The following is a 22,630-nucleotide window of genomic DNA, read 5'->3' on the forward strand; positions in this document are numbered from 1 at the left end:
GCATCTGTATAATCATGCCCAAGCTGAGGTCATACGGAGCCATCCTCCTCCTTGAGGGTGAGTAATGGTTTTGTCTCTTCCACATGTCTGTCATCGCTCTCAACTTTGTACATTGTGCCTCGTCGCTCTCTTTAGTGTTTCTATGAGCCTGGTCATCTATGCCTATAGCACTTTCTTAACCCTGGCTGTCTCTGCCTTTAGCGCTTCTTTGTACCTGGTCGTCACTGATTTTAGCGTTTCTTTTGTATTGCTGATGGCTCTGTGTTACTTTGTGGTGTAGTATCTCTTCTTTCGGCCTCCGCAGTAGGGTTCTGGCAGGCTTTCTGACAGTGCTCCTTCATAGGGCCTTCACCTTCTTTGATGACCTTACCAACAAGAGCAGCACTTTGAGTCCACATACGCTAACTATAACTTGCCTCTTGGGGCACACCTGGCACGCACAAGCAGTTTGCTGGACCTCAGCTAAATTTTAGAGAGAGCAGTCTCATTTTTTCAGGGCACGTATCCCTTACTCGTCTCCAGGTCTATCATCCACCCTAGCTCCGGAGCGCACAAATGACTAGCCACACATGGAGCTCTGTAATGCATGTCTTTATTCTTTGGCATGCCTCCGTTAACTACACGTATTAATTCATAATCTTTATTAACCACACCCAAATGCCTCATAAATGATTGCATAACTTTGGAAGGAGTATGCCTAGGACCACAAGGACCCTACTGCACACAATCACACGACACCACAGCCACCAACTGCACAAGCTTCAAAGGAACATCCACTCTCACAGGCAGATACTCACATCTAGGCCTGCTCCTGCCCTTGTCCAAATAGCCAATTCCAGAGAGGGGAAAACCTGTGCCATTACTGGTTTGAAGGTATTTTATTTCCCTTGACACACCCTGGGTGATTGGGGGGTGCCCAAAGCTCTGCCCAGGGAAGAAAAGTGCTGCTATGATGGATCTTGGCAGACCAGTGCACTGTAGGACTGTTTAGGGCCAACCCTCCAGGAAGTGATGTCACAGTTGGTAAGGTTGGCCTAGGGATCTTTTCACTGTTCTCTTTGTCTACCCCACCATCATGCTAGTGCTTGACATGAAAGTGGCAACCCTGGGTAACTGCAGAACACCTGTGGAAGTCCAAAGAAGGACTGCGCTTACTGTTGAACCTGTGAAGAGAAACCCCTAAGGCTTGATCTACTTCTCACCTGCACCCAGGACAGTAGAGAAGCTCTAAGGGCTAGTTGACTAGGATCCTGTTCAACTCCAGGAACACAAAAGCTGCAAGAAGCCCAAATCTCAGATTATCCAGCTGGCCAGTTCCATCTGTATTTGCTCTGGACCATGCTTATGGCTTCCGAGAGAACACTTTCTAACCCCCAAGTGGTGCCCAAAAGGTCCTGGACCCTTGGCTGGTGTAAGAGTTTACTCTTTCCACCTGCAAAATTGCAAGTTTGGACACTTAGAAACTTCTTCAGAATTATTTGCAAAAAGAACCAGAGATTTACAACAGACTGCCTGCAAGCTGCAGCTGTTTATCTCAGACTGCCCCCACCCAGACTCAACTTACTGGTTTGCCCTACTGTACTGTCTTCCAGAATAATTCTAAATCTGAACATGTAGGCCACTTTCACCAAGCCCATCTTCAGGTCCCGCTGGCATCCTGCCCCACTGATGACCTCGTCCACCAGGACTATTCTCCAAAAAGCAACAAAGTCAGAAGCCAAAGTTTCCACCGGAATGAACCCGCACCTATTATCCGACCTGTGCTCTATCGTGGTCGGCTTCAACTTTTGACTTTGTGCTTTTTGGCACTAGAAACACCAAACAAATTGAAAAATCGTATATCCGGTTCCCTACATCAGGTGTTATTGTTTTGTTATATTTTATTCTTTGCAATTCTCTCTAGTTTTATGCATTGCACTGGGGTTTGCATTGTGTTGTGTTTTCTACATTTTAACTGCTTTGATACTGATAAATGCTCTGCAAATTTCCCCTAAGTTAAGACTGCCTGCTCTGTGCTACAGCTACCAAGGCTTGAGCTCAGATTTAAATTATTTAGACCTAACTGGACCTAGTAAGGAAAAGTGATCTTATTATTTGAAGAGGACTACCATCTAGTTCAACTAATAATCTACTTTCTCATAGGTAATAAAAAGGTTTAATGGTGTCGGTAGTGCATTGCACAAGGCAATTGGGCAATGTACAATGGCTGATTAAAGGAAGAACACATGGTGAAAGAAGGGAAAATATGGTGCATGAAAAAGTGTACAGTGTATGTGGAATACTGTATGCAAGGGAATGAGAAAAGTTGAAAATGTATGGGGAGCACATGGTGCTAGGTGTTCTATGTCAGAATATCAGTAACGCAAAATAACAGACATATATTGTGTCCTAACTATTGCTTACAATAATATGAAACTATTGGGTATAGATTCTGTAGTATTAATTCTAATGGGGAAGTATTTTTGTGAATGATATTAAGGACACAATATTATTTTCAGACATTATTTTGGCCACAATAATCTTGCACTCTACACAATGCTTCATTTTTAAAACAATGAGTGCCAGAAGCTGTGCTCAAAAGCCTGTGGCATGTGCAATAAATGCTGATGCACGAAAAACCAAAGCCTTTAAGTCTTAATTACACCTCATGCCACTTTAATCCAGAATCAGACTCTCTACACCTTTATGTCACTCTTGCTAGTTCCTGTGCTCTCTATTTGTAACTGCTATACCTCTTCATCTTCCCCCATCTTTCCAATCTGTGTGTTCTTCTCTCTCTTGCTAAATATCTCATGCAGAAAAATAATTACTGGTCCCCAGAATTGCATGTCGGTGGCCCCGAAAGAAAACCACTGTCTCAAATTAAGCACTGGCTATACGGTGAAAGAATGTGAGGAGCTGGAGTACATGGGGTGGGATGTTTATTTATGAAAGCAGTAAGACTGAAGAAATCAACGGTAAGGGATCTAAAGCACAGGGCACAAAGTGTGGGACAAAAGGATTAGCAATGCTGGGTGTGGAGTGAAGTCAGCAGCGTGGAATATAGTAGTGCAATTTAATGGTTAATGAAGGGTTCAAGAGGGTTTCGACTACCTAGAGAATAGACAACATGTGGAAGCTAGGGGAACACAGAGTGCTGGAGGGAGGAGGACAATGCAAAGTTAAGCTCAAAGAGCAGGGGACACTGCACTCAGGGGAAAGATAAATACGGTGTTTGAAGAGTGTTTGTGGAGCACAGGACACAAAAGAAAGGTACGCACAGAGTGTAAGTGTTAGGGATTGAAGGCTGCACTTGGAGTGGAGGGTAGAATGCAGGGGAGTGGGAAAAGTAGGCTGCAAGGGAGTATACCGTTCAAGACTCATGGGATTGAGAGGAAAATGGGTCCAGAGAGTGTAGAGTAGACATACAAATGACTGCAGAGATTTAAAGTGCACATCATTAGACATTGAATAATAAAAAGGAAGTGGGGAGTTCATGATGCAGGTTTTTGGGAAGTGCAGAGAGCAATGACTGAGGTGCACATGTTGAAGTACACAGATGTGAGTGGGGAGTGCACAGTACAAATGAATGGAAAGAGTGGGGTAGTATAAAGTGCAAATGCAATAGGTAGGAAGGATACAGTGTAAATTTAGGGAGCACAAGGGTACAATTGGGGTTGAAGAATACTGGCTGTAAGGGGAGTGTAGTGTTCAAGGAGGGATGATGAGTGCAGCTGTAAATACATGTTCAAAGGTTGCGGACCGCGGTCAAGGGGAATTTAAGGTAGCAAAGATGTTGAGATCACAAGGTTTAAGGGTCAATAGGATCCAGTTTTTATTAGGGTATGGAGAAAAATGTGCATGGGTATAGGGGATGCAAGACCTTAGAAGTTGGGACGTGTAGGGTGCAAATGGCTGAGGATTGCAGGATGAAAACTTATGGAAGTCCTTAGTAAGAAAGGGTCTGAGGTGCATTGTACAAAGGGGTTTGGAGAGCAAGATGCATGTAGAACCTCAGTGGGCATAATGCATTGGGGGCACGGACGTAAGGGAAACAAACGTGTCACATTCTCCATGTTTCACTCCAAGCAATTAGAAGACGCATGGCAGCTCTGCTCGTCAATATCTCAGCATCTTCTCAGCCAGAGTCAATTGGCTCAAATTAGCACCTGTTTCCAAGAACAAGCACTGAAACTGCTCACTGTAGCTTGCTTGCAGAAAATGCAGCTTTAAATCAGGAACTCTTTCTCCTTTGGCTTTGCTCTTGATTTGCGATGCCTCTGAAAAAAGAGCATACACCTGTCCCCTGTCTTTCTCCTTCCAAAAACCACTACATCTTCCCCTATCCTCAACTTAGAGCACTAAGGGGCATATCAGCAACAACCGGCGAGAATTATCGCTAAGCGCACTTAGCGCTAGGATAAATATCACCGGATAACGTGGATTTTTATCGCTGAGATAGCGTGCTATTAGCAACGCTTATCTCAAAAGCGATAAAAATCCTAGCTCTAACTGCCAAACGTGAGATTATCGCTGGAAACCCAGCGATAATCTCACAAAGATTGGCGTTAGCTTGATGATAGGGCCTCACATACTTAGCCATGATATCCACCTTCCATAGGATATCATGGCTAATTCAGTCCTGAAGCAGGCGTAAGGAAAGTAGTGATAACAGGGGTTAATGCTACTTTTCTTGCCGCTATGCTTCATAGCGTGGGGCTTGATGATAGGAGAAATGTCGCTTAGCGACATTTCTCCAGTCATGTCAGGTCAGGAACGCCCACTTTGCATTTCATTAGAGATGCAAAGCTGGGCGTTAGGAATCCGGGCGCTAATGCAAGGTTTCACGCGATAGCGTGACCTTGCTGATTAGGCGATAAAATTATCGCTGCTTTTCGCCCGAAAACGGACGCAAAAGCGACGATAATTTTATATCGCCTCATTGTTGATATGCCCCTAAATCCCCAAGGTATGTGTGCATAATTTACATATATCCAAATATAGATGCTGGTTGGGTGGTTCCCGTTATTTTCTTACAAGAGGAAAAGAATGATGCATTTTGAAAAAGACGCACTTGCATGGCCAGACTGAAGAAGCAAAACAGACCTGACACAAATGCTTCAAGAAATCAATCAAATCAATCAAAATGCTCTTGTACAGCACACTGCTGCTTCCGAAGAGGTGTCCTGGTGCTAATAGCAAGAGAAACTAAGCTGCTGGTAAGAAGGATGAGATGATCTATACCTCATCAAAGGGGATCATTTTGAACCCCTTTTTGAAAGAGGACTCAAAAGAAGGCCGAAGAAGGCTGGTGGGCAATGCATTCCAAAGTTTAGCCATCAAAAATGTAAAAAATGTACCCCTTTTTCTAGACTTGAAACTTTTAAGAACCTTCAAAAGCCTAAGGCTCCTTAATTTTAATGATCTGAATTGTTGGTAAAGACGGAGTCTTTTTTTTAAAATAAGGTGTTCCAAGTCCTGGTACAGCTCTAAAAGCAAAGGGAAGCGCGTTAAATGTAGTATGCTTGCTGATTGCGTTAAATGTAGTATGCTTGGCTATCAGCAGCCAGTGCAGGTGTTTCAAATAAGGCGAGCTTGATAGCCAATGAGGAATTGTTAAAATCAATCTTGCTGCTGTATTTGTACAGTCTGGGGTCTGTGGGTTAGAAAGGTGTGAAAACCCAAGTAGAGAATGTTAGCATAATCCAGTCTAGATGTTACCACCATGTGAAAGATTTTTTTCCGAGTGTTCTCTGAAACCAAATGCAGCATTTTCATCAGAGATTCGAGCTTTGTAAAAGAAACAGCAGACACCTGTTGGATTTATGAAGAAAAAGACGGGTTAGAATTGAATATTATTCACAGGTTTTTGGCAGTTGAGGTGTTTTAGAATTTAATTTAAGAAAATTTGCATTCACCCACCCTGGTTCTCCCTGCAGGCACTGATTAAAAATTGTAAGGGCATTATAATTCTCCTGAAATGATAGAAGGAGCTGGGTATCCTCAGTGTAAGATACTACCTGCACACCCCAGGATTCAATCAACTTAGCCAGTGGTTCTAGATATGAGTTAAAAAGAGCTGGACTCAGGGCCGAGCCCTGTGGGACTTCATACTCAAGTGGTTTAGGTGTAGATGTAAATCGAGAAAGGCGAACCATCTGCGATCCTCCATCAAGGAAAGATTTTAACTATGCAAGCGTGTGGCCCCTAATACCTGTCAGTCTGATTCTGTCCAACAGGTTAGAGTGCGAACCAGTATCAAAGGCAACTGATAGCTCAAACAGGCCTACCATGGCTGACCACCCCAGGCCCAGATTTTCTTTGACAAATAACTTCTGGCAGAGTGGATTCAGTACTGACACCCGAGGTGAAGCCAGATTGAGAATCATGCTGAAAATTATTGAATTTCTTCTTCTCTTCCTTTTCTCCTTACACAACCTCTCTTTTTCCATCCATCCATCCATGCATTCTCTCTCTCTCTCTCTCTCTCTCTGCCCTCACTAATTTCTCCCTCTCTGATTCAATTTTTTCTTGCTACCTTCACCCTCCCTCTCTTACTCTTGAAGCCTCACCATGCCTGCTGCAATAAACCACGGGGAGCTGAAGAAAGTGACGCAGGAACCAGGAGACCCCTGTGCTTTCAGAACTGGCCCCAAGGGCTTCAGCCGCCCAGAAAAATCCAAGGTGCAATAAAAGGCCTATCCAACCTTTGATATTCGATATAGAGCTCAGTTGAAAATGTATGGGAGTCATGTAGAGCCTGATAGACCACCTGTCATACTGATCGGTGTTCCCACCTACCTGGTAGGAATGTTTGTGCTCTGGAGGGAGCAGTCACTGTGGTGGCTTCTTTAACAGCACAGACGTTGTGCAGAGTAGGTGCTGTGTTTAAAGCATTCACTTGACAGAATGTTTGTTTTGAGAAAATAAACTGGTACATTTTAAGTTTGGCTTTTTGGGTAGAAAGACAATGGCCCTGAAGCAAATTGATTTTTCTCCCTTTGTATGGTGACCTTCAACCTTTTTGTGCCTATGACTAGAATAACTTGCATATCAGATACTGGCAGGAAAAATTAATGATGGGTGCCCCTCTCTCAATAGGGTAGGGCAACTCTCACAGTGATCTAGTGGCCATTCACCACCCTAAATATGGAGGGACATCTGTCACTATGACTTGGCGCCCATCTGGCAGACAGCTTGTCGGGTCAGAGGCTTCTTATCTCTGAGCCAGTGGAATCTCTGTCATCAGAAACCCAGCCCTTCCCTGGACTCTAAACACAGTGGAAGCACTGTGAGTTTCGTGGAGTCAGATCACTGACAAGTTACTCCAGTGCTCTCACTCTGTCAAGCCTAAATGATCCCTTAAGCATCCACATAAGCAAAGAAAGGAAACATTTACTTCTGTGTTTTTCTCTCTTCATCAGACAAATCGGGAGATAGGTCACTATGAAATTCTAAGAAGTCTTTATCCTGCCATTTCATATCTCACATTATGTAGAGCCTGTAGATCTATGCAGATTCTGTGCTATTTCTTTTCTCAACACATCAGGGAATTAAAGGCATTCTACCAGCTTTCCCTGTTATACGTATCATACTTCTGGAGGCAAGTGAATGCTCCTAACGTTTAATTTCAAATCTGGCAGGAAACCTTTAGATGTTAGAATGATGCGGACACTTTTGGAAAGAGGCTTTAGCAATGGGCCACCCATTAAAACTTGTATTGCAGCATAAGAAGACCAACCTCAGTGCACTCTTTGCCGCCAGCCATATCACAAAGTCACTTCTAACAGGGAGACTTTCAGAAGATACTGAGGGGCATATTATCAAGCACGGCGTTAAAATTATCGCCGCTTTAGCGGCAGAAAACTGCCGCTAAAGCGGCGATAATGAGCTTGATAATATGCCCTTGAAAATTCCAATAGCAGTCCATGTTGTCACCAGAACCTGGGCTTCTATTGGAATTCTCTGCGCCATATTATCAAGCCCATTATCGCGGTTTTAGCTGCAGTTTTCTGCCGCTAAAGCGGCGATAATTTTAACACCGTTTCTTGATATTATGCCCACAAATACTCTAAGCATTTTGCTATTTTTTTGGGCAATTTGTGGGACATTTTTCCATTGGGTTTAAACATTGGCTCTGTCTTTGAAAATGAAGGCCAGGATTTACTTAAATGTCATAAAACGCAGGGCAACAAGAGAGGTAGTTTCTCTGCTTTGTGTGAAAGGGAGAGAGCAGACCTTCACCATATTTACAAATATATGATTCAGCTCTGCGCTCTTCGTGCTGGTGCACTTGTAACTGCTTAGCGATAACACAGGTATCCCTGCCTCATGGTGCAATGATTTCTGCATTTTAGTTAGGATAGCTTTTGTGCAGGAAAGGATTCCTTTTTGCACAAAAACTATTCTTTCAGACTATTTCACTCTTTGTGTGTGTGTGCGTGTGTGTGTGTGTGTGTGTGCTGCAGAATGCAACATACCATACAAAATGGAACAAACAAAGGGAAATATAGATATTTCCCCTCCTTATGCTTGTCTCAGGCATACACCATTTTGGCTCAAACCCAGCTTTGCAAGTCTTTGTAAATCTGGTTTTGCATCAAAATGCATAAATGGATTCCCCAAAATGCAAAGTCAATGTAATGCCTACGTGAAGCATGGTGATTATTTTCAAAGCCATTTTATATAAATCCAAAAATAGATTTCGAGTCGAGACTGTGGCAAAAGTGAGGCAACAAAACATAAAATCTTAGTAAATCTGGGCCTCAATGTATTCTTTCAGAAATGAAAGTATTTGACATATGAACGCTGCAATTCTAACATGCAACAGCTTCAGGGCATGGAATATTTTGCCATCCAGTCTCAACATCATTATGTGCAATCCAGAATGAGGTGCATAACTTGTTTACTGGTGTATTAAATATTTGCATAAGAGAGGCCTGTTCGAAGATAGTTGCTTTGTTCGTTTCCGATCAATTGCTTCCTGCAGAATGTCTTGCTCCTTTGGAAGCTGGAAGAAAAGTCTTCCTTGCATCACACAATGCTCATCTTTCAAAGAAATTAAATCGATATTGCTGCAGAGGGCTAATCCTAGCAGACAAATGACTTATCCATAGGCTAAAAGTCTTGATATCTGAGCCTGACTTGAAGCAATAGTCCCTTAGAAAAGAAGTTAGGTGTGTGTCACCTGGTGAAAACAGTAGTGGGAGGGCTCCTTTTTCAGTGGAACCATGTGAGAACTGTCCAAAAAAATAACAATCCAACCGACGACAGCCTCGTTTTAATGCCAATCCATACGAATAAACCCAGCATAGGTCTAATCTCTAAATCTGACGATGGAGCAGACTGTCCAGTATTAGCATGGGAGTCTGACCTGTAATACTAGGGTTACATTACTAATATTTTAAGCAACACGGTAGAGCAAGTGAAGTTGCTGCCCTGCATTGTGTGAAAGATAGCAGCACTGTGCCATGTTTTCAAAGATATGGTGCTGTTCTGCTCTCTCCTAGCCCTGGCGCAGTTGTGGCTGCTTAGTGCCAAGGCGTCACATAGTAAGGGTGCCTGACGTGTGGTCAGAAGGCATAAAAACTGTCCTTTGAGCCCTTTTCTTATTTCTATGCTTGTTGCAAAAACATGAATAACATACGTCCAGACAGGGCATGTGTAATTGAAGGGGGGCAAAGGCCTTGAGTCAACAGAGTGGGAATACTAAGGGCCTGATGACAATGGGACACCCCCCACTGACGCCCCGTCAGTGGTGGTCCCACCACCATTGGTCACATGTTATCCGTCCGTACAATGGCGGGCAGATGGATGGTGGTCAGAAAGACCGACCACCACGCATCTGCCAGGCACTGTCATAGGGATTACAATGTCCCGCCTGCCACCCTATCGGGAATTGGGACTGCCCGACAGGCTGTTGGCGGTCCCGACATAAACATTACAATGCGACTGCCACCATGGCTGTCTCAATGCCCATACTTTGTATTGCGGCGGGTGTTGCTGGCTGCAGCACCAGCCGCAATGCAAAATAGGGACACTGCACATGTCCCCCAGTGCCCGCATCGGAGGGCCAGGAGGGAAGGAGGCCCGCTATGTCACCCCAAAGTCCCTTTTCACCAGCCTTTTCATGCAGGTTAACTGGCATGAAAAGACAGGCGGAAAGGGACATTGTAATCTCTGCGGTGGTGCCTGGCAAGCACCGCCACTGTGGCAGGGACTACAACCCCCTCTGCCACACCGGCGAGCTAAAGGGGCCCATCGGATGTTTGGCGGTCAGTCTTGCCGACCGCCACCCATCCACCTGCCATTGGAACATGGCGGGCGGATACCATGGGTCCGATGGTGGTGAGTCTGCCACCGACTGGCTGTTGGTGGCTGTCCCACCATCATCATAATCAGGCCCTAATTTAGTACTGCTCCTCTTTGAACTCAACATAAGAGTGCCACTGAAGAGCGCCACTAAAGGAGTCCTGTAAATAAAGAGGCCCAACAAACTATAGCCTAAAACAAAATACAAGGAAACAAATGAAAAAATTGTAGGGATGGCATAATTGTACATTGCTTCTGGAACTTTCAGCCTTACACAATTCTCATAGGCAAACCAACAATATTTCAAAGACTAAAAAAGTTCAAATTGACTCCACATATAATTTTTTTTATCCTTTTCTTGAACAGATAAACACGTGGAATTTTAAAGCAGTTAGAACTATTTCAGATAGTTCTGAACGTGTTGGTCTTATTCTTCTTTGATGCTTCCATCAAAAACTCTTTAGTATTTAACCATTGCAATCAATACAAAAATACTGTACATCATGTAAAATCCTCAAACAAAGATGGCATCATGTGAAGTACCCTAACAAAGTATGAAGCGTCAATCTATCATAGAGATTTTGAGCCACATGTATCAACCAATTTTGCATTTGCAAACGGCTGTTTCGTAGAATCGGCCCACTTGCGAATGCAAAAAAGGCTTTTTACATGTATCAAACCCTTTTTTGCAATTCGGTAGGGTTTGCGAATCAGTATTTGGAAGGGTCATGTTTAGGGCGTCCCTTCAAAATAGCAAATCGCAGAGGTATGTGTGAGTGTTTTGTGACCATGAATGCAGTCACAAAACATTCACAATTTACCACCAACTTCAAGTTGGGTGATAACCCATTCACTATGGGAATGGTTGAAAAAACGTTTTTTAAGAGCAGGCAGTGGTCCCACTGCTCTTAAAAATGAAAAGAAAACTTTTAATTGTTTTCTTTTTTAAACACAACCCGTTTCTCTTTTAGGAAAATGCTGAATTAAAAAAAAAGATAGCTTTCTTTAAAAGCAATCAAGGACATGGTGGTCTTCTGACCCCAGCAGGCCACCAACCCTATGATTTTAGCGATTCCTATGGGGTTGCAAATTACACTTTACCTTATTAATGATAATGAGGGAGGTCGATTTGCAACCCCCTAGGAATTGCCGAATGACTCTATGAGTTGCATACATTTGTAATAGCGATTACCTAATTACGATTCGCAGAAAATCACAATTAGGTAATCACTATCACAAATGTTGATACATGGGGCCCCTTATCTTTGACTAGAGTTTATTAGAACTAATCGCCAGCTGAACAAAGTTTTCTATTTGGTTGTAAACACTTTGATTTGGAGTTTACCACTGGCCAAATGTTTTGTATATTTACCAAAAGTTGGGAGTAAGTAACCTTTTTCTGATTCCTAAAATATGTTTAGAGATGAATATGATATTGTTGTTTGGAAGGGGTGTGTTGAATCTGTAGATATCAAGTGTTTATGAACAAAATAGCAGTCGTAAACAATTAAACAGTTATTAAACCTCAGGATGGGGTGGTGGTAACCCATTTGCAGAAGGGAATGGGCCCCAAGGCGACTTCTTCCCATTTGTGAATGTTCAAAAATGTTTGTGAGGGAGGAGGCAGTCATCCAGTGGGCCACTGTCTGCTCTCAAACAAACTTTTAAAAGTTCATTTTCTTTGTAAACTCATTCCCATTTCCCTAAAGGAAATTGGACTGCATATAAAAGAAAACCTAAAAAGTGATCACAGACATGGTGGTCTACTGAACCCAGCAGGCCACCATCTGTAAGATGGCTATCAATTGTAGTAGCTTGCATTTTGTGACCTACCTTGTGAATGTTGATGAGGTAGTAAGAATTGTGACCTACTATGATTCAGAATTTTGTGAACCTATTAGTACATACATTAATTCCACACTGTTTACAAAAATACTGACTGAAATTTGTGACAAGTATTTTGCAACCATTTGTACGTATATCATATGCAGTAAACCCTATAAAATCTCATATCTAATGTCAGCTCTCATTTTGCCTAAAACGATTTGCATTATGGAGTGGCTGACATTCAACTTTCTGTAGTCAAGAGCAGCACACAACAGCACAAACAATCCAAACTGCAATCAAGATCCTAAAATGTTATGACATTTAAAGGCTGACATCAAGATTGCTTGCTCAGAGTGGGTCACATACAGTGCCATGTAATAGCTAGTGGCATTATGATGTGCTTCGACCTTCACTCACAACTCCTAAGTGGTCATGTTGTCAAAGTGCTGTACATATCAAAAACTCCTTGAGAAAACAAAATGTTAGGTTTCTAGGCATTCCTCGAATCCAAAAGTTTGCGGTCCAACCCGTGTGTTTGTCTTAAGTAGCCTTTTGTCATCTATCATTTTGTCTCCTGAAAAGAGATCAGATTGTGATAATTTACTGTTTCAGATATTCAGGAGCTGCTGAGTAGGGACTTTGATGTTTGAAGGCTTATGTATTTGAGTCATGCTTTTCATATTACTACATCATCAGCAGAGTGAAGGCTATAGTAGAAACAGCATGTGATTGAACCATGACATGCTACCTCAATCTTGCCCCATGAGAGAATGTGCCACAAGGAGACTGCTTTGTAGCAGATGTGCCTGGCTTCCATTTAAATAATATTGTTTTAACAAATCTATTTTAGATGATATTGTTAACATTCTTAGCTGCAAAGTTAATTCCATGAATAGTTTGACGTTCTGAACATGGATTTCAGTACGACAAACACTTTTGGGATGAGTCTTGGTTGGCCAGTAGCACAAAATACTATGGGCTAGATTACGAGTTTGGCAGTCCATAGGGCCACTAAACCTGCGGTGGTGTGGCGGTCACCGCTGCACCAGAGGTCTGACTGCCGAATTACAACTTTGGCGGTGAGAGCCTCATGGGACAGCCCCAACAACCAGGGATCCGTAATCCCTGGAGGTTGTGCTGCGGTGTGAGGCCACCATTCACTTGGCAGATCCGCTGCGGTTCCACCAAACATATTAGGAGATAATATATTTTTTTTAAATTCGCTAATTAAAAATATCATGGTGAGTTATGTCGAAGTCAAAAATATTGAAATTAGGTGTTGTATTATTATTAAAAATATCATTGTATATAATATCCATATTTTAGTAAAATACAGTTCATTATGTTTTAATGTTTTGTTATTAATAGTAAAATACAAAAAACTAATAATGTTTGTGGGTGGTTTTTTATGTTTCAATAAATGTAAATTGCTGATTTTTTGTGTGTTTCTAAATATTTTTTTAAATGAAACGAAATGAAATGAAAGGTTTTATAGAGCGCATGTATGCTGTGGCGTCTTAGCTGGCTGTCTTCAACCTATGCAGGGAACAATAGGATAGGCTATGGCTTAGGGGCAAATAACCATGTTTTGAAAGGTTTTCAGAAAATCAGCAGATAGGTTTGTTTTCTGAGACTGATGGGCGGCGTGTTCCATAGCTTCATAGCAAGGTATAGAAAACTTCTACTGCCCTATTTAAAGTCTTTATCCTTGGCACCACCAGAAGAGCAGTTGATGCAGATCTAAATTTATGCTTTGGAATGTCTGATATTATGTTTGAAGTAAGCTGACCCAGATCCGTGCAGAGTCTTGTGAAGTATGCACATGGATTTAAATTGGATCCTTGCGTAAATGGGCAGCCAGTGAAGATCCTGAATGGCTTGACTTATGGGGCTAAATTTTGGAATCTTAAGAAGTAGTCGGGCTGCAGCATTCTGCAAGGTTTGCAGCTAGCATATTGTACTCCTTTTAGCACCCAGATAAAGTATGTTGGAATAAACAATCATGGATAATACCAGGGCAGTGATAGTGGTTTTTCTGAGAGCCATGGGAATAAAAGGTAGAATCTTACAAATGATTTTCAGGGTAAAAAAGCATGAGGAGGTAATGCTGTTGACCTGGTCAGATAGTGTGAACTGGTCGTCTATCTTGATCCCAAGATTTCTAACTTGTTTGATGGGCTGGGGGCAAGGAGCTGCTGCATCTGCCCACCACATGTGGTACCAGATGGAGGTGTCTCTTCCAAACATGACCACTTTAGTTTTACCAGTATTCAACTGCAAACAGTTGTCTAGCATGCAGGTAGTAATATGGCTCATGCAGTTGTTAAAGCTAATTGCCACTTTCTCAGGTTTGGAAGACAGAGAGACAATTATTTGCGTGTCATTCACGTAGCATATAACGGAAAAACCATGAGATCGTATAAGTTTTGCCAGAGGGGTGACGTACATGTTGAATAAGGTTGGGGAGAGGGACGATCCCTGGGGCACCCCACACGGCAAAACATAGGGGTGCGATGTGTGTTCATCCATGATTATGTATTGTTGTGTACCCGTTAGGTAGGATCGAAGAATTGCGGAAGCTTTGTTTATGATACCTATATCGGCCAGACGCTGGATAAGTGTATCGTGATCAACCGTATCAAATGCGGCCGATAGGTCTAGTAGGATCAGTATGGCATTTCCCCCCCATCAAGTTGAGTACGTATGTCTTCTGTAGTAGCAATCAGTGAGGACTCGGGATCGAGTTTTTCATGTGCCTCTATGAAGGACAGTAGTTCCTGGTTGAGGGATTTTTCCAGAACTATTGAGGGGAATGGTAGGCAGAAAATGGGCCGGTAGTTACGAACTTCCACTAGGTCTAGAGTTGGCTTTTTCAGTATAGGTTTAACCAGAGATTTTTTACAGGTAACTGGAAAAAGTCCTGTATCTAGGATATTGTTAAGATGAGGTTTTAGATTGTTTGCAATTTTATTAAGAGCTAGGTGACAGACCATGGCAGGACAGGGATCTAGGGGGTATCCTGACTTAGTTGATAGTATTAGCTTCGCTACTCTATCCGGTGTTAGAGTGTTAAACTCTTGTAAGTATACCTGTGTGTTTGTGCAGTCGTCATTAGGTTCATTCCACTTTGTTTCGGTTTTGCTGTTAGAAAGCTCATCATAGATTTTAGCTACTTTGTCGTAGAAGAAATCTGCGAGTTTGTCACAGAACTGCCTGGTAGGACTAAGTTGTTTGCTTTTACCCTAAATTTAGCGAAGTTGGAGACAGCTTTGAAAAGCTCTCTGGCACTGTTTTTGGAGGCCATGATTTTTTCTGTAAAAAAATTGTTTTTTGCTAAGATTATTGACTCTTTGTATTTTGCTAGTGCCTGGTTATACTGTTTTTTGTCAGTCTCCAAGTATTCCTTTCTCCAAATTCGCTCCTTGGCTCTACATTTTTTCTTAAACTCTTTTAACTCTGCGGAATACCAAGGAGCTGATAATGCTCTTTTGCCAGTGTGTTTGCGTGTTTCTCGGGCTAATTTTTGTGTTGTACGATCGATCCAGGTATTAAAATTTTGGGCTGCTGAGTTGGAACTTGTGAGACAGTAGAGTGATTTTCAAATCTGAAGCATTTATTTGCCTCCAGGGGCTTATTATGCTTGTCCTATTGTTCTTATGCTCTCTAGTGGCCGGACCATTGGGGGATAGTTCGAAGAGTACAGCTCTATGGTCAGCCCAAGTCAATGGAAATGTGCTGCTAAACTTTATCTGTGTGTAGTTTGTGAAAATACCATCCAGAGTGTGATTCCCATTATGTGTAGGCTCATTGACAATTTGCTTCAATGCAAGACTGCTTAGCCCATCTAGCAGCTTAGTAGTGTCACAGCTTTCTATGAACTCCAAATGAAAGTTAAAGTCTCCTAGTAAGGACAAATTGGAGTATTGCATACAGGACTCCATGACTGACAGTATAGATTCGATAAAGGGATTTCTAGGCCCTCGTGGCCTGTATATTAGTAGCCCATTGAAAGTAAACGTGTTGTTGCATTTAAATGAGAACAGAATGGCTTCCTCCTTTAGTTGAGGGATATCAGAGAAAGTAGCTTTGATTTGGGAGCGGTACACAATGGCCACTACCCCACCTCGTTGTCCCTCTATGTCAATCCTATTCAAGTCGTAGCCGGTGGGTATAGCAATGTTTAAATCTGGTTCCAAGGAACTGTGGAGCCATGCTTCTGTGTCTGGTTTGTGTTGTTCCAGAAAATCAGCCAGTTCGTATTTGTGTTTAGGAAGTGATCTAGTATTTAAAGGTGCACATCTCAAGGCATGCTTGTTGGATTGACTTGTATTTCCTCAGTGTGTATATGACACAGGGTCGAAATGAGAGCAGTGGGTGTCAGTACTAAAGTTGCATGTGGGACAGTTGTAGGCAGAGGAAATATTTTGAGGGTACACCGGCACACATTTTTTCTGCTCACCTTTGTCTCGGATATTTAGCAGTTTTTCTCTTGAGTAAGTGGTAGTTAAATTTTGTTCAGGGGCGTGATGTTAACTTTATAGGACATAAGGGTACATTTAAAATATTTGAAGTAACTTAGGAGTGAGATGTTGGTGTTATGTGTGATAAGGGTGGGTAGTCATTAAAAATTAGAAAATACATTAGAATAATGTTTTTTAAAAATAAATTATTTTTTAAAATAATTTTAGTTTTAGCAATTTAGGAGTGGGATGTAAGGTTTTTAGAGAATATGGGTGAAAATGTTATGTTAGATTTTGTTATGAATGTACATTTTTTTTTAAATATTGAAATTGTGTGTACTCATTTTCATTTTGAAATAAATTGTAATCAATTAATTTTAAAAAAAAATTATTTGTGTGTGGGTTTTTTTATTTTTAGTTAAGAATAGTTGTTATTTTTAATACATTTTTAAATTGTTTGTAAATGTGTTTCTTATTTATATATTATAAAATGTAATTACAAAAGTAAATTAGAATATTTTGTTTTGTTTTTTGTTGATATTTATTATTTATGTATATATCTGTAAGTTTGTTAAATTATTATATATATATATATATGTGCTTTAAATATATTTTTATTAATTTCACAGTGTTAAAAGTCACATACAGTACTTCATTATCATTTCGGAAGGTTATACAGTACATTGAACCATTAGGAAGAAAAATCCAGGTGCAGTGACAGTATCTCCAAAGGCCGCTCTCCAGTGCGTTGCAATTCCATTTCCACCGATGGGGAAACACATATGTCGCCCCTATATACATTCCATTTGCCCCATTTTCTGTCCCATTTCTTCAGACACCCTCTCGATTAAAATACCTCCTACTCAGCTATCATACATTTGTTGACCTCCTTTGCCCACATTAGATGGGAAGGCCTATCCGCCACTCCCCACTTTTTCGCAATCTCACGCTTGACTAAGGTGTTACCCAGTGTGGTTAGTTACTGTTCCACCTCTGTGAGGTCAGTCTGTTCCCATTTATTGAGAAGTCCCAAATCGTGATGTAAGGGTGAGTCCCTTCCCCAGTGCATCTTGGCTATGTCTCGTGGCCCACTTCCGTATGGGTCTGACCACTGGACAGTCCCCAATTGTATGGTAAAAGGTTGCAGCTTGATGGCAGCCATGTATGCAGAGCGCATCAGGTCTCAAGCCTATCTTCACCAATGTTACCCCGGTGAGATATGATCTATGTAGGATCTTAAGTTGCATTTGTCGGAAAACGAATGGTGATGGCCACCTCCCTCGGGGACATCAGTGCCATCTGCAAGTCCTCATCGTCAATGGGCCCGAGATCTATCTGCCATTTCCCTCGGAGTTTGTGAAACATGTCTGGTAGGTTGTTGCACAGTTTTTATAAGTGAGTGATGTGACTTTATTGGGCAACGGCCCATTTAGCAGCCAATCCTTCAAGGGAGATGACTCTGGTATGTTGCTCATGTCGGGAAGAGCTGTGGTAAGGGCATGTCGAATCTGTAGGTACCTAAATACCTCCCCCGGATCCATATCGGATTGCTCTCTTAATTCCCCAAATTTAAGGATTGTGCCCTTTCTCACCAAGTCCCCAATTACGGATATTCCAATGGTGTCCCACTTCTCAAACCCAGGCTGATGACACAGTAGATCAAGTCATTGGGTAGAACACAGTGGTGTGGCTTTAGTCAGAACATTTGACCAGCCCAAACGGGTGTTCGCCTGGTGCCATATTGCAACTGTGTGTGCTGTGGGGCCGAAATACTTTCCTTTCCGGGCCTTCGAATACAGTGCCCCCATATACCCCTCTCTACCCATTGATATCTGTCCAGCAGATAGGCCAGATCCATAGGGTTTCGATATATCCAGTGGTTTACCACCATTAACTGTGATGCCCAATAGCAAAGTCTAATGTCAGGGAGGGCAATACCCATGTCATACCACCCCTTGGTTAACATGCTCATTGCTATACGCGGGGATCTACTGTCCCATAGTAACGTCCTGAACTCACTCTCCACCCCTGCCAAATAAGCATCTGGGACCCTAATGGGACAGTTCTCCAAGATATAGAGGAAATGTGGGAGGGCCAAAATCTTAAATAGAGCAGCACGGCCCACTAGCAATAGGGGCAAGGACTGCCAGTGTTTAACATCGTTGCACAGCCTGTCTAAGGGAGCGGCTAGGTTACGCTCATAGAAGAGTTGAGGGTCCGGAGTTATGAAGACTCCTAGGTAACGAAAGCCATCGAGGGCCACCTCCACCTTGCATCCAGTGGGGAGCTGGGGAACCGGGCCCTGAAGGACAAATAGCACAGACTTACTCCAGTTAATCGAATAACTCGAGTATTTCCCAAAGTTGGTGAATATGTCTAGAACACAATGTAGAGACTTGTATGGGGAGGCGAGATACAACAGGATATCGTCCGCATATAATGATATGCGGTCATCACTGCTTACTCCTCTATAAACTCCCGGTGAGCTAGCACGTTATGAAGGCGGCGGATATTTAGCGCCACATTTCTCCCTGGCATGAAGCCAGATTGGTCTAGATGGACCAGTGATGGAATGACTGAGACCAAGCGTAAGGCCAGCAATTTCGCCAGAATTTCGCTTCTGCGTTAATTAAAGAAATTGGCCGATAAAAGGCTCAGTCATCGGCGGGTTTCCCCAGCTTACGGATAACGACTAACGATGCTAGCAGCAGGTCATTCGGCAGAATCCCCCTCTCATAATTTCATCACACATAGCCCGCAAGTGAGGCGCAGCCTGGGAGGCAACCGTTTTCAAAAATTCTATGGGTATTTCATTGGGCCCCATCGTTTTTCCTGACTGGATATTGTTTATGGCCTTTTGGATTTCATCGTCTGTCAGTACCTCATCTAGAGCATCCCTTTCGGCTTCGGAGAGTGTAGGCAGGTTGCTATCTATTAATAGCTGGCGGGAGTCTTCCGCCGTGTATGTGGTGGAGTGGGTGTAATTGTGTTCCAGGTGGTCAGGGGTTTGGTTTTGGGTTTGAGACCTGCGTCCCATCTTTGAGAGTCAGCTGGGGCACCCATATTTTGCCCTGTTCCCTCTTCTCCAGCCATGTCAGTAATTTACCCGCTCCATCCCCTAGCTCATAGAGCTTGTGTTGGGTGTGGTGGAGTTTGGTTTTCATATGTTCCCTCACCAAGATCCGATATTCCGACTGTTTGAGCATCAGGCGATACGTAGCCTCCCCCGAGGGAGTTTTGATACTTTCTTCCTCCAACAGCTGGAGTTCATTTTCTAGTTGTGTGATCTGTTGCTGTCTTTTTTTTATTTATCCCACTTTTAGTGCCAAGGCCTGCCCCTTCAGTACCGCTTTAGAGGCTTCCCATATGGTCTGTGCCGAGTCCTATGACCCCATGTTTTCTTTGAAGTAATTAGCCGTCTGTGTGAGTCGCTCCTGTTTGATATCAGGTATTTTTGTCATGAGGACTGAGCACCTGAACTTTTACTTGAAATATGGCGTACAAGTGGGAGGAGTGCCTTTTTGCCCTGCTTTTTGCCTCTCTCTTCTTTTTTCATTTTCCTGAGGGCCAGGCCCAGTTTCTGTGCTGGACACAGAGACAGGGAGGGGCTGCATTCTGTGGGGGGTATGGTGCAGCTTGAGACAGAGACACAGACTAGTGAAGCAGAAGCAGAGGCAGAGGGAAAGAGCTGAAAGGATCAGAACAGATTTAGATTTTAGTTGCTAAACTGCATTTATTTCTCTTTATGGGATATTTTTGCCATTATTAAATATTGATTAACCTTTTAAGACTTACTCTTTTTCTTAGAAACTCTTTAAGAGTTTTAACATACAATTCGCGCCACATTTCCCTTCCTATATGTGATGCTTATATGCAGACTGTAATATGTTCTGTATTAATGCTATTTTTCCTATTTTTCAATTCTGTAACCTGATTGATATTTGACTAATGAATAAAGAGTCAGAGAACCTTAACTTTTGAATTAAAATAAAACCCTTTAAAATAACTCACCACTCTCATTATTGCCTCTAATATTGTTTGCATTTAATTTTCATCTATATGTAAAGTCTCCTGTTTGGTGAAACACGGTCATCAAAAGATCCATCTTTTTCACCCTTTACAGCAGTAAAACATAGGTAATGTGGTTTTGAATAGGGAAATTACCAGGTAATTACCGCTGGATCAGTTTTTGGTAGCAGAGTTAAGGTTAGTGCCATCACCAAAAGGAGCATAGTTAGTTTAATGCCTAGCACTAGAAAATAATTGCACAAGTTAGATAAAGTCCTGATTCCTGTGCTCAGAACCTGAAGACTGGCAAAGCAGTACTGGAAAGGTGATACAAGAAGGAGATTGCTGGAGTGGTGTGAGTATTAATAGGGTTGTGAAATGTCAATGTGCCTGCAGGTATGTTTTTGTGGTGCCGAAAAATAGTAAGGATTTTGACTGTGGATGAACGTTTGCTAATTTTGACTTGATGTTTTTTTATTTTTGTTCTATTGATTGAATTGGTAATTTCATAGGACAGATTTATTGATTATTGATTTATGTACTAACATTCTATGTTGAGTCGCGTTTTATGTTGTTTTTGACGACTTCTGGGATGTAGGAAGTCGGATATTTGTAATGATTCCGTAGTAGAGCAGAGGTAAGCGCTGCTCTCGGGAAAGACAGAATTGTTGTTGCCCTGTAGGTACACAGGTGAAACGTGTAACGAGTGAAGTTGCATGACGCATTGTCTGGGTTCGATTCGGTGACATCGTCGCGTGTTGCCATTTGAAATATTTCTTGTATGAGAGGAGTGTATGGTAGCAAAGGTCACCTGTGAAATTTTGGTCTTAGATACCAGGAGTCCAAAAGGCACTCTGATTACGCTTATCACTGGAAAGGTAATAGGTGTTCCCTAAGCTTGCTAGAAGGATAAAGTAGAGGGAAGTGCTACTTTATTAAAGTGTGTCATAATTCTGTAGTAGGGCAGACTGTTCGCTGTTCTCGGGAAAGACAGAATTCTGTGTGAATTAACTACATTTTCCGTATGAAAGTGCGTGAATGAAAAAGCATTCAGGTTAATTGTGAAACTGGTTTTATTTCTCAGGAGCATTGGGTCTCCAACTAGGTGTCTTAATTCTGGAGAAACGGTTAGCTGATAGTTGTTAGAAGGGTGAAGTAGAGGGATGTGCTACTTTATCAACGGAAGTAACGATTCCGTAGTAGAGCAGAGGTAAGTGCTGCTCTCAGGAAAGACAGAATTCTTGGGAAAAAGGTCATTAACTATACTTTGGTTGGCGAAACAGATAATGGTTTCGTTTTTATGTCGTTACTAACAGATTTTGAGTAAAAGAGAACGTAATAAAAAGATTGCCGTAAGATTTTGTAAAGGGAGGCCTAGTAGCAGGAGGAAAACTGATGTCCCAAAGGGCCACGCTGGCACTGGATGAAACAGTGGGTGTGTAGTGAGCCCTGTTTGTAAAGAAGGGGTCAGTAGCAGGAGTTAAACAGACTGAAACTGTCAATTGTGGCAGGATTGGAGAAAATAAATTGCATTAAAATATTGCAGAAATGGAATTGTTTAAAGGTTTAAAGAAGCTGTTTGGAGGAAAAGTGAAAAATGTGTTTTTTGTTGGTGATGCTCCTGAAGGAACACCTGTGCAATTTATGTCTACCAATTTGGGACAAAATTCATGTATGTGGGTTCACCAATGGTGCAAGATTACTGAAAAAGAGGGTCCTTTGAGGTCTCCAAAAGATGGTACTTTTGAATTGCAAGTTATTGACAAATTAAGGGAAGTGTTATGTGAAAGAAAGACACCATCTAGAGCTGCACAATTTGAGGCCTTAAGCATGTGGGAAAAAGCAGCAAGAAACAAAGCAAGTGAGGATAAAAAGGTAAAGCACCAGATGCAGTAGAAGGGATTTAATGATGGTAAAAAGCTTCAAATAAATAATGATTCAGGGGATGAAATAATGGATGCATTGTTAACTGAGTGTCTGCCACTTTATGTGGTTTGCATTGAAAATACTGATAATAGTGTACCAGTAAGTACTACAGTGGCTAC

This window comes from Triturus cristatus, chromosome 8 (assembly GCF_964204655.1).
Source record: "Triturus cristatus chromosome 8, aTriCri1.1, whole genome shotgun sequence".
NCBI lineage: Eukaryota > Metazoa > Chordata > Amphibia > Caudata > Salamandridae > Triturus > Triturus cristatus.